The sequence below is a fragment of the Prunus avium genome, chromosome 3, assembly GCF_965620075.1.
Source record: "Prunus avium chromosome 3, drPruAviu1.hap1.1, whole genome shotgun sequence".
Taxonomy (NCBI): domain Eukaryota; kingdom Viridiplantae; phylum Streptophyta; class Magnoliopsida; order Rosales; family Rosaceae; genus Prunus; species Prunus avium.
Window position 1 is genome coordinate 25198010 of NC_142286.1, and position 13943 is coordinate 25211952.

The 13943-nt window shown below is 40.8% G+C and overlaps 1 pseudogene; it reads left to right on the plus strand.

Annotated features, from left to right (window-relative positions):
* Positions 1 to 10257: 10257 nt before the first annotated feature.
* On the plus strand, positions 10258 to 11370 carry LOC110761420 (senescence-specific cysteine protease SAG39 pseudogene; annotated as a pseudogene).
* Positions 11371 to 13943: the final 2573 nt, after the last annotated feature.

The window sequence follows — 13943 nt, forward strand, 5'->3', positions numbered from 1 at the left end:
ACGGATTGGACTGTACTTTCTCAAGAAGAACCAGATGATGAGCCATACATCATTGGAAATATACGGAAGTCTAGTTTTTGTATAATTTTACGGTTCATGATTCCGAGTCTTCTAGAGAAAGTTATACATGTTTTGGCAACTTAAGGTCAAATTCGGCAGCATCTGCGTTACTGGGCCAAAAATCACATTTGAAGGCCTTTCCGATTTTTCCTTGAGCTGGGCTGCATATGCTTGGAAAGATAAGACAAAGAGCTTCAAGATCCATATTTTTTCAGATTTTTCAGATTGAAGACACAAGCCCAAAACGAGCCCACAAGCTGGCTGCAATGCATTGTCATGCATGACATATGCATGATGAAGTGTTGTTGATTGTGGGAAAGTTTGGTGAAGCATATTCAATACCTATTTTTGAGTGGAATTTTGCAGCAGCCAAAAGATGATGAAGTGGGGCTGCAACACTAAGCCTAAAGACAAGAGGAATTGTTTTCAAATGCAATTGTGTGTTAGGTTAAGTTGGTGAATTAAGTGTTGTGTGTTAGGTGAAGTTAGTGTGATTAGATAATTCAATTGTAATCACACCCCAAGGGGGGGGAGCTCTCAAGCACTTCTCTAGAGCTCCCTTCCCTTCTCCCCCTCAAATTCTCTTAGTTTCCCTTTGTAGTTCTCAATTGTTGTAATATGATCTTTTTACTAAATCTTCAAACACTTCCCAAACATTTCTCTATTCTCTTCAAAAGTCTCCATGTTCTTGAAACACTTCTTAAACACATTCTCTTCCAAACATTCTCCAATTCCTCAAACACATGTCTCTTCTCTTCCAAAATCCTCAAAGCTCTTAAACACATTTTCTTCCAAAAGTCTCCAAATCTCTCAAACACTTCTCCCTTCTCTAAAGTTCTCAAACACAATTCCCATTCCTTCACCAAATTCTCTAAGTTCTCAAACACTTCCCAAACACCTTTCTCTTCTCCAAGTTCTCAAACACTTTCTTCTCCCTCCTCAAAGTTCTCAAACACTTCCTTTCTTCCTCAAAGTTCTCTTAGTTTCCTTAATGTTTTCTTAGTTGTAATTTATTTTTCTTGTAATGTACATTCTTTCTTCTTGTTTTGTTTCTTTTGTTTTCATTTCTATTTTGTGTAGGAAAACTAAATTGGATCATTCAATCACCAATCTCTGTGGAATCGACCTCGCACTTACATATGCTAAACTACCAACGGCTCGTGCACTTGCGAGTATCACAAGTTGAGGATGCAGCTGAATCCATTTTGGTGCAGCTGAATCGACGCAACAGCTATCCGACTGCATAATCTATATATATTTATATAGGCTATTATATATGGAATCCATATCTAAGTGAGTGTATTATCATTAATGATTGGCTGTGAAAATGCCTGTATCGGCTAGGCAGGAGCTAGCAAATATATTTATATCCAACTACATCACGAATAAAAGAACATTTTGAATTAATATCCCATGTGCAAGATATATTCTATACAGAAAATAATATTATAAGGAAATGGCATTAATTAATACATGCAATTAGTCGCCAGGTTTATCAGGAGCCCTTGTTAAAAGTAAACTATGTATGTAATGCATTAGATTGATATAATACGTAATATGTAATGCGATAAAAAAAAACACTATTGCATAAGTTGGTATTCAAAAATTGGTGTATATAGGAAACATATGGTGGAGTTTTTGAAATTTTCCCGTACATACATTTTTAAATCAACAACCCAAGAAGTAATATGGATTAATGTTTTATGTAGTTTTTTTTTTTTTTTTTGGTTGAGATTCTAGGATTACATTCATAATTCAGCCAAAAAAGCCATTAGCCACAAGGGGCCAAAACAAACTAGCCATAAAGGGCGATTACAATAACGGAGCGGTCGAACATCAAAATTAAGACAATCTGGTGCGCCTCCACTAACGATCACGCAGGATCGAATAAACTCTGGCTTAGGCATCCCAACTAAGATTGCAAACTCAGAATAATCAAAAATAGATAAAGCTTGAAAAAATCAAGCCATAACAATACAAATAAAACTCTCACAAAGGAGAGATAAAAGGCTCTCACAAAAGAGAGGTGAAAAACTCTCAGAAAAAGAGAGGTGAAAACTACACAAAGAACCTACAGAGTCTCTGTGACTAATAACATGGTTAGTACTTGTAGACTTGAGCCTTGTTGATTTTGATCCACAGGCTAGAAACCCATGTCAGAAACCCATGTCAGAAACCCATGTCACTTTATAGTCCCGTTTGAAAATATTTCTATAGGAAATATATTGTTGGCGGACTTTTGTTGAAAGTAGTTTTATTTGAAGAAGCATATTCACATTTTATCAACAACAAAAAAACCTATGTGTCTTTATAACAGAGTACATTTTAAAAAATTTATGTCAAATAATGCCATAAGTACTTTTGATTATAGAGTTTCACCGCTTTACAAGAAATTGTAAGACACGATATTTTGGACTATTGTACAATTTAATAAGTTCACTCCAAACATTTATAAATTCATCAAACATCAGTCATGATACTAGTTTTTTTGTCTTTTCAAGGTCATGATCAATCTAATTGAAATCCTCCAATTCATTCCGCCAAACTGCCCAAAGTCTGATTATGCACAAATTACGATGGATTACAGGACCGACGACCTCAAAAAGTCTCATTGGTCTACGCCGAATAGAAAAAAAAAAAACAAAACAAAGCAGGTCTCTTTTTTCTCTAGTTTTTTCCCATTTGGCAGGGCATGCATAAAAAATTTGTTCAACCACAAATACACACCTCATCATCCCTTTAGAGTCTACCATTTGCAATAAAAGGAACGTTGGAAGCTTGCATTGCACCACCACTAGTTTTGCAAATGAAAATACATGTAGGACGACCAAAAATGCCTAGAGGGAGGTGAATAGGCCAATTTAATATTATAATCAATAAATTTTGGTAGCAGGATTGATATGGCTTATCAATCCTGAAATGTGCTGAACATAAAATAAAGGAACACGTAGAGAATTATTTTACATGGTAAAACCCCACCTTTGGGAAAAATCCACGGGACTCCTCAGTCCAACACAAATCCACTATAGAACGATGATTACCAGAAGTACTCACACACTTATCCTATAGACACATTCTAGATAATATTTACCGACTTCTTCGTAACTCAACTTCTGTCATGGGATGATCTTTGACACTCCTTATGTTGGACGCAATATTGGGCACGATTGCTTCAAGCTCACCGAAGGATAAATGCCACAACAGTCTTGATGCCCTCAACCGTATGAGTCACCGCGACATGCATATGTATATGCAATATGAATGATGAATAGATTTGATAAGTCACCAAGCAACAAAAGAGCACTTGATGAATTACCAAAGAAAATAAGCACGACAGCTTTTCCTAAAAGATTCAATATGCTCAAAAATATAATTGCATTGAAAAGCCCCGCTTTTCATTCCTTTTATTAAAAGCAGGTTTCTCTCCCTAGAGGGAAACCCATGTTGCCACACTTGCTGTGCAACTATAACTCTAAAACCTATTCAAACTAAAACTCCTAAACATCATGCAAAGAGGTCTCTTCCTTGAGACGCCAAAACAGCAGCCAAACAATTATCCAATTATCAATATAAATTCTAATTCCATTTACACGCTATGTGATGAAGCCAACTAGTGCAAGATGTGAGAAAACCTAATAACTTTCCACTACGGCCAAACTTCTAAAACAATATCTACCTAAACAAATTAATTAGACCAATCAAGTAGGAAATAATATGAAGAGATAAAATCTAATCCTATTAAAAATAGGATTAACATAAAAATACTTGTGTGAAAATAATTCCAACTAGGAATCCTATAATGAATGCATGATTATGTCATGATTTACCTGTTGTCAAGTTTCTCATATGGTCAAATCATGCCTCAAAAGTATGTGGTTGAATGAGTTGAGCCAAAACATCCAGTAACAATTCCTCACAAATTAATTTTCAACTTATGCTAGAGTCTAGGAAATGACAATACAATTTTCATACTAACAGCAAATCTGAGTTAGACAGCAACTGCAACGATTTAGCATTCTTGAACATCAAATTCACATAAAGGACTGGATTGTTCTAGCTCGATGTGAAAGTTTGATGACCAAATCAATCCACAGTTCTAGTCGAACACGGTAGGAAATTAAGGATTGGTGACTGGATAAACTTGGTAGAGTTTTTAGTCACATCTCAAAAATTAAGGCTGAAACTCCCCCACAAAATAGTATGCTGGTATTGTACTGATTACATCAAGAGGTGGCCCGTTAATTAACGAAGATGACAATAATTAAAGCTTGGCTGCATGCATACTGAACCCTCCCATTTGGAGTTCTTCGCATACAAATTGTTAGAACTTGGCTGCATGATCAAGTTGGACTTCTTTATTTTCCACAAGACAACATATCAACTTCTAGAAGGAACATGCAAACATCATCACTTACATCATCACTGTGTGCAGTGCACATGCAAACATATGCTGATCATCTTCTAAATAAACCCTCGATACTATGCTCTGCTCCTTCACAACTAGCTTTCCACTCACTACCTTGTGGTGTTTGCCGTATTCATCATCTCGGGGACTTCGGCATTGTTGAAGAATATATGTCCCACATTAGAAACTTGACTAAATAAAAATACAATATATAATGAATAGTTCCACTAGTAATATCACCGAGGCCTTTTGTGATAAAACCCCACACCTACTGGGTTTTGTAGGTGGTTAAATTGAGGACAATATCGGTGTTGTTAAGAGTGGGCCACTGGCCTGTTTCTCTGAATCTAACATGGTATCAGAGCGGGTTGATTGACTAAGCTTGAATTGGGCCTACCCTTACCCAATATGTGGTGTTCACATGTTGGACTTGAATGTTTACCCTTACCCAATACGTGATGCTCACGTGTTGGGCTTGAATGTTTGATTCTGATGTGGACTTTACTCCATGTGTGGTCCACTATGTGGTGATCCCACGTGAGGGGGTATGTTGAAGAATATAAGTCCCACATTGGAAACTTGACTAAATAAAAATACAATATATAATGAATGGTTCCACTAGTAATATCACTGAGGCCTTTTGTGATAAAACCCCACACCTACTGGGTTTTGTAGGTGGTTAAATTGAGGATAATATCGGTGTTGTTAAGAGTGGGCCACGGGCCTGTTTCTCTGAATCTAACATGGTATCAGAGCGAGTTGATTGACTGAGCTTGAATTGGGCCTACCCTTACCCAATATGTGGTGTTCACATGTTGGACTTGAATGTTTACCCTTACCCAATACGTGATGCTCACGTGTTGGGCTTGAATGTTTGACTCTGATGTGGACTTGGCTCCACGTGTAGTCCACTATGTGGTGATCCCACGTGAGGGGGTATGTTGAAGAATATAAGTCCCACATTGGAAACTTAACTAAATAAAAATACAATATGTAATGAATGGTTCCACTAGTAATATCACTGAGGCCTTTTGTGATAAAACCCCACACCTACTGGGCTTTGTAGGTGGTTAAGTTGGGGACAATATCGATGTTGTTAAGAGTGGGCTGCTGGCTTGTTTCTCTGAATTTAACAGGCATCTCAAGCCACATCATCTTGCACAGAGGCTATGGCAACCAAGGTTGCGGTGGTGGTTTGATGGTCACTTCCTTTGAATACAACCAACAAAACAGAGGAAATCGCAAGTGAAGCAAATTACCCGTACCATGCTGTGCAGGGAACATGTGACGCTGGCAGGGCAAATCAGCCTGCTGTCTAAATCAAGAGGTGCATGCCAATAGTCAAGGCGACCTACTCAAGGCTGTGTCTATGCAATAGGCACCGAGGTTGCCGAGCAGGAGTTTATGCATTACCAAAATGCGGTGTTCTTGGCCACAGGTTGTGGGACAACACTAGACCACACTGTTACCATCGTTGGGTATGGGACAACTGAGGACGGCGACAAGTATTGGTTACGCAAGAATCAATTGGGTGAGAGCTGGGGTGAGAATGGCTATATGAAAATTCTTAGGAATGCTAGTTCCCCAGAAGGTGTTTGTGGCCTGGCTCCTATCCGATTGCATAATCTATATATTGATCAAATCAAAGGGGGAAATGTAATCTTCTCAACTTCAGCTATAACCTAGATATAGGCTATAGAATCCATATATGCAACTGTACATATCATTCATTGGCTGTGAAAATGCCTGTATTTGCTAGGTGTTAGGAGCTAGCTTGCTAATATATTCTATCAAATAAAACTTTGAATATCTCATGTGCAAGAATATCAAGTAGGTAGAGTGAAGAGTGTAGAGAGAATATGACCTACACAACATTTTCTGATTTCGTCAACTTAATGCTTTGTATAACTTACAGCATGAATTTATACAAGTAGTAGGCTTGCTAACTAAGCTCAATATTAATTACAAGTAGGTATCCTTGTGCCCCTAATCCTGGAGATTGCAGCAGCCTCCCAAAGTCAAGCTAACCTCATTAATGTAGCCAACCTACAGCAGGTCTAGCTAACAATTTGCAGCCGCCTCCCAAAGTCAAGCCAACCTCATTAATGCAGCTAACCTACAACTGCATTAATGCAACCAACCTACAGCTGGTCTAGCTAACAATTCCTACATATGCTAATACTCCCCCTCAAGTTGGTGCATAGATTTCGCCAATGCCCAATTTGATCAATGAGTTGTGGAATACTCTGCTAGATACTGACTTTGTCAATATGTCGGCCAGCTGGTCTTTTGACTTGACAAACGGAAGTTGAATTTCTTTGTCCTCAAGTTTCTGTTTAATGAAATGTCGATCCACTTCAACATGTTTCGTGCGATCATGTTGAACAGGGTTGTGTGCAATGGATATTGCAGCCTTGTTCTCACACTGTAGATGCATTCCAGATGTAGGTGCATATCTAATCTCTGTAAGCAATCTCTTTAACCAAAGGAGTTTGCAAATTCCTTTGATCACACCTCTGAATTCGGCTTCTGCACTAGACAAGGCAATGACATTTTGTTTCTTGCTTCTTCAAGTAACCAAGTTAACTCCCACAAATGTGAAGTAACCTAATGTTGATCGTCTATCAATGACATTCCCCGCCCAATCTGCATCTCTATAGCCACTGATATTCAGATGACCATTTTTAGAGAACATAAGTCCTTTTCCAGGTGCTGACTTCAAATATTTAAGAATCCGAAGAATTGCATCCATATGATCTTCACTTAGACAATGCATAAACTGACTAGCAACACTTACAGCATATGTGATGTCGAGTCAGGTATGGGATAAGTAGATCAATCGCCCCACTAACCTTTGATATCTTTCTTTGTTAGTGGGTACTTGATTAGGATACTCCCTAAGATGGTGATTCTGGACGATTGGAGTGTCCACGGGTTTGCAATCTAATATTCTTGTTTCTGCCAATAAATCTAGAACATACTTTCTTTGGGAGAGAAACATGCCTTGCTTTGATTGAGCAACTTCAATGCCCAAGAAGTACTTGAGTCCACCAAGTTTCTTAATTTCAAATTATTTTGCCAAACAGTCTTGTAGTTGAGAGATTTCTTGCATATCATTCCCAGTAATAATCATATCATTAACATAGATTATTAGAGCTGCCACCTTTCCTCCCTGGTGTTTTAAGAACAGAGTATGGTCAGAGTTACTCTGCTTAAAACTATATTTCTTCATTGCAAAGGTAAAACGCTTGAACCATGCCCGAGGAGACTGCTTCAATTTGTACAATGCCTTTCGTAATCCGCACACTACATCAGCATGAGTAGATGTAACATACTGTCACATCCCGGGATCGGCTCCACCGTAGCACGATATTGTCCGCTTTGGGCCCCCCTCTCTGCCCTCACGATTTTATTTATGGGAGCTCACGAGCAACTTCCCAGTGGGTCACCCATCCTGGGATTGTTCTAGCCCAAACTCGCTTAACTTTGGAGTTCCCATGACTCTAAAGCCAGTGAGCTCCCAAAAGGCCTCGTGCTAAATGGAGGCGGACATGTACATATAAGGCACATCACCCACTCTCCGTTGGTCGATGTGGGATCTTACAATCCACCCCCCTTAGAGGCCCGACGTCCTCGTCGACACACTCACACCACATGGCAGAGTGGCTCTGATACCAAATTGTCACATCCCGAGATCGGCTTTGCCGTAGCACGATATTGTTCCCTTTGGGTCCCCCTCTCTGCCCTCACGGTTTTATTTCTGGGAGGTCACGAGTAACTTCCCAGTGGGTCACCCATCCTGGGATTGCTCTAGGCCAAACTCGCTTAATTTCAGAGTTTCCATGACTCTGAAGCCAGTGAGCTCTCAAAAGGCCTCGTGCTAGATAGAGGTGGGCATGTACATATAAGGCACATCATTCACTCTCCGTTAGTCGATGTGGGATTTTACACATACCTTGGTGGGATATCCATGTATACTTCTTCCGTGAGCTCTCCATGCAAAAAGGCATTCTTCACATCAAATTGGTAGAGAGACCAATCAAGATTTGCTGCAATGGATAATAGTGCTCGAACGGTGTTGAGCTTTGCAACAGGGGCAAATGTTTCTTCATAGCCGATGTCATAAGTCTGTGTGTATCCATTTGCCACAAGCCTTGCTTTTTAGTGTTTAATAGACCCATCAACATTGTATTTTAGAGTGTACACCTATCTACATCCGACAGTCCTCTTTCCTTGAGGTAGGCTCTCTAGTGTCCACGTCTGATTTTTCTCCAGAGCTTGCATCTCCTTTTTCATTGCTTGAACCCATTTTGGATCCTTCAAGGCTTTATTGACTTAGGTTGGGATGTGAATTGTGGATAACTGATGAACAAAGTCTTTGAGAGGTTCGGATAATTCTCCAGTGGAAACATAGCTTGCAATTGGATACTTTGATGCTTTGCCATTATCCGGAGAATATCAATTTGGCGGTTTTCCAAGGTTCTGTCTAGCGGGTAATTGATATCTAACAGTTTCATCAACTAAATCAGTAGGTGTAGGAGAAGCACTTACCTCAGGATTATTCTCAGGAGATTGATCAATGGGTTCTGAGATGTGAGGGGGGTCGTCGTCACCATAGTTGATATATTCCGAAAAAATGTCGTGTTCTCTGCTTTGAGGCGACCGGTCGCTGGGCTCCTTGCGACTGGTCGTTTCTAGGCAGATTAATCTATTTGTTTACTGCTTGGACTTGTTTTGCTCCAGTCTTCAAGTTCTTGATTTTCCAGAGTCTCCTTGCTCATTGTTTCGCTTTGTATGTCCCTTTGAGGAGGAGAGGCAGACATCGGATCATGGAAGAACATTTCAAACTCTATAAAAGTGACATCCAAAGTTACATAGGTAACTAGAGGGGTGATAGCACCGGTATCCCTTTTGATGGGCGGCATAGCCCACAAAAATTGGAGCGCACATGGATCAAGTTTGCCACGTTGATTTTTATAGAGGTGGACGAACGCCACACAACCAAAGACTCGGGGTGGAAGCATCTAAATGGAGGTGAAGGGCCCATGGTGTGCAAGTGCCTGCAAAGGAGTTCGGAAGTCTAAAACCTTGGAAGGCTGTGGCAGTCCGGAGATTGCTTGGTCACCGTTTACCTCTTGATTCGCGTCAAGCCAAATATGAATGGTAATGTTTTGCTACCATTTTTTTTTTAGCTTTTACTACTATTTATGGAAATTCTTTAGCAGTGTTCTGCATTAGAACTGATGTTAGGCAAAAATGTGGAGCAAATAGTGAAGTATGATGATGTTTATGGACATTTCTTCTGATTTTCAACAATGTATATAGTTGGGCTTGGGGGCCTACCTACTTTCTTTTGTATTTGTCATTTCTAGGTGGTATGTTATTCTATATCCTAAATTATTCTCATTTACGTGCTAAGTGTTACTATGGTGGGGTATTGAGTAACAGTCTGCTGAGTTGAGAATTTGACAGGTATGATATTGTGGAAGGAGAACATTCGCTATGGACGGGAGTATCAAAACCCTACAGGGAAACCATTCGAGCTTTTCTAGTTTATTTTCAGAATCAGGTTAGTAATCGGGTTGGCAATGCTATATTGCCTCTATTAATTTGATTTATATGTGTTCTGATTTCGAACTGCTGTTGAACTCTTCTTAACTTCTTCAATTGCCTTTTTCAAATGCAGATACTCTGGCTAGATCTCTTCAGGGATAAAATGTAGATCTCTTGAGGGATAAAATGTGTGCCTGCTAGATACTACATGATTGTTTCTATAAGCATAAACAAAATTCATTACACAAATCCTCAACCAGTAAATAATGGCTTTCACACTTAGAAAGTCATCATCTATTCTACTGACACTTTTATTCTTGGGGGTGTGGGCTTCCCAAGCCAACTGCCGCACATTGTTTGATGCTCATACTTCCGTGTTAGATAGACATGAGCAGTGGATGGCTTGATACGGACGCATCTACAAGGACGATGAAGAGAGGGAAAAGCGTTTCCAGATATTCAAGGACAATGTGGAGTTCATAGAGTCCTTCAACTATGCTAGCAATCAGCCTTACAAGCTAAACATCAATGGACTTGCAGACCAGAGTCATGAAGAATTCCAAGCCTCTCGCAACCGATACAGAACATCCCTCAATCCCATGTCATCTAAGACACCTTTTAGATATGAGAACGTGACTGCAATCCCATCCAGCATGGATTGGAGAAAAAAGGGAGCTGTCACCCCCATCAAGGACCAGGGTGAATGTGGTAATTAGCCAAAGCCACTAATACCCTCATCATAATTATATTTTTGTTTTCAACTATGTGGTTCACATTAATCTTTTCTAACTCGGGCTTGTATTGTGATATGATATATAGGATGCTGTTGGCATTTTCTGCAGTGGCAGCCACATAAGGCACTACAAATTTTGCTGAAAAGTGGGAAGCTCGTGTCTCTTTCGGAGCAAGAGCTAGTGGATTGTGACACTCAGGGTGAGAACCAAGGCTACGAGGGTGGTCTCATGGATGATGCCTTTAAGTTTGTAATGCACAACAAAGGCCTGGCAGCTGAATCAAACTACCCCTATAGAGGAGTTGATGTTATTTGCAACAAGAACAAGGTAGCATATCATGCAGCAAATATCACAGGTTATGAAGATGTACCAGCCAACGAGTTGGCTTTGTTGAAGGTCGTGGCCAGTCAACCTGTTTCTGTTGCAATTGACTCCGGTGGATACGAATTCCAGTTTTACTCATGTGGAATTCTCACAGGAGATTGTGGAACTCATTTGAACCATGGTGTCACTGTAGTTGGGTATGGGACAGGTGCTGATGGTACCAAGTATTGGTTAGTCAAAAACTCATGGGGTGCAGAGTGGGGTGAGGGTGGATATGTGAGGGTGGCCACATGAGAATTTGCAAAGATATTGATATGTGAGCTATCATTATATATATATGGCCAACAAGATCCCTGGTGTAAACCACATAGCATGTATATGGTTGATATGTGAGTGCTAAGAGTTAAACCACTAAGAATGGAAAGGACAATGAAATTGGCTCATTTGTATTCTTTCCTGTATTTGATTTGCTCAAGGTCATCTTGCAGACCTTGTGATATATATCCTGCTCACTTGGCTAATTAGACTATATTGGTTTATGCTTATCTATGTCTGTTAGCCTAATTGCTTAAAGTGAATTTGATGCACTTTTTCTTTTTACAAAAATAGAGTGATATGTAAGTATGTGTATGCATCTTATATGCTAGCTAGGTATGACAAACTCTATACGAGAATTAATCGAGTTCTAATGGCCTTAATACTGAAAATGTGTTTCATTTCATCACGGTGAAGCAGAAAATGAGTCAATCTGACTGAACTTTTTATTGGTTTTTTTCAATATGCAGGTTCCTTTCCAAATATATCCAAAGATATTCCTGTGGGGGTCTTTTTGTTCCAGCAGCCTAACGAAAGGGCTTGGGCTGCTGCGAGAAGAAAGCGAACAAAAAGCCTCTTGATGCCTGAGTTCAAGAACCAGACTCCCGAAAGAATTTTTAAAAGACTTGCTGAAGCCTTAGAAAAATACGTTCGGGTTCTTTTCACCAACACCCAGAGGAACGCATGAAATTCGTTAATGACTTAGCGTGAGGAGCTTGTGGCATGGGAGCTGAGCTTTCACAGGTTTAGCAATTTGAGAGAGAGAGAGAGAGAGACAGAGAGAGAGACAGAGAGCCCAAAGCATGAATTTCTTGCAGAGAAAACAGGTTTTAGAGTGGGAGAGGAGAATTAGGATGGCTTCTATCTTAGAACAGAGAGAAAAGTTGGAGTAGAAGATGGGAAAATTCCAGTTTGCTCGACAAAGCTTGGTCTTGCTCTGGAATGGTGTGTGTTGCTGGGTAGAAGAAGCTCTGTTTTATAGGTTTGGAATCCTAATTTCGTCGATCATCCATTCCCACTTTTCCTTTCCCTTTCTCCGATTACTCCCTTTCTTGTGCAAAATCATTGACCAGAGCGCCTGGATCAATGGCTTCTTGTGGTTCCAAGGCTTTGTGCGGCTGAGCCTTTCCATGGGGGTAAGGCGCCACTTGCTTTCTCCCTTGGTTTTCAAATCAGAGCTTACAAAGGAAAAATGAGAACAGAGGAAGTTGTTTGTCCACTGGGTATTTCTCCTACACTTATGGATTTCCTATGGTCCTTGCTGTGATTCTTTGTTGACCACATGGGAGCTCTGATATGGGTGGAGCTCGATGCTGAGACGCTGGGCTGGGCTTCGCGTATAGCTTTGGGGTTATTGGCGTTTTCTCTTCCAGCGGCCCGCACTCTTTCGTCCAGCTGCTGGAAGTGGTTTACTCGTTTTTGGGCATTCTAATTGTCATGGATTTTCCTAAATGCTACAGCAGCCTATGGGATGTTCTCCTAAGGCTTTGGACCCCATTCTTCTCTCTCTCATGCTAACCCATGTATTTGGGCCCGAGGAATGGGCCTGAGTTTTAGTGCTCCCAAGTAGCCTAAAGCTTCCATCCCTCGGTCCCTCAATGGGCCCTGTGAGTGCTCGTACCCATCCATGCCACAACCTTCTCAGCAAGCCCCGGGTGATTACGCGGCTTGGGCCCACTTGAGCTTGTAGCATGGCGTGATGGCATCGCATGTTTATTCGTTGTGCTTGTGCTTGAGTTTAATTGTGCTATAATAAGCCGAGCTCGAATTAAATAACACCGGATAGGTTCATGAGCGTGAACTTATATAGCCGTTGCGTTTTTGGCATGCTTGCTTGGCGTGATGTGTGACCCGTGGCTCGTGTAGGTGTCCTACAATTCCCTATTATGCCCCGGTCGGGTTTCTTTTGTGATTTAATTATTTGCGCCGGGCCGAGAATAAGCTTGGGCCTAACCCCTGGATTTTTAGGCCTCAACATTAGCCCCCTTGATTATTGGGGCCATGAGCAGATCTTGAGATGGGCTTAATAATCAAACCCGGCCCAAAAGTCAAATCGATGTCAGACGATATGACCTTCTCGCTTCCTGCGTGTGTGTGCTGCTGCCATGATGGTCTTCCAGCAGCCTTTTACCTTTCGCAGGTAAGCGCTTCGTTTAAGTCTGTTTCCTTTTATTTCTTCTTCTTCTTTTCCCCTTTTCGTCTTCTGCTTCTTCTTTCCGTGCGTGCGCACCCCAACCTCTCACCTTCTTTTTCTGATTTTACTAGCTCTTCTTCAAGCCCAGGCTTGGAGACCTTCTGAGATAGGAAATTGCTAAGGGGCGTACTCCATAACCGCCGGTTAGAGAAACCGTTCGCAACTGCTGAGAGGGGCCACCGTTCCTCTTTTAAAACCCTAATCCCTCGAGTTTCCTCTTCAATTCTTTCGTGGCTAAATTCGAGAAAGCCATTTCGCAAGGCGTGGTGCAACTTTGAGAGGGAATTGCAGAGCAGTTCTTCGATTTTCTCCTTCTCTTCCTTCGACTTGACAGCCCACTGGGAAGAACACGCGTGAG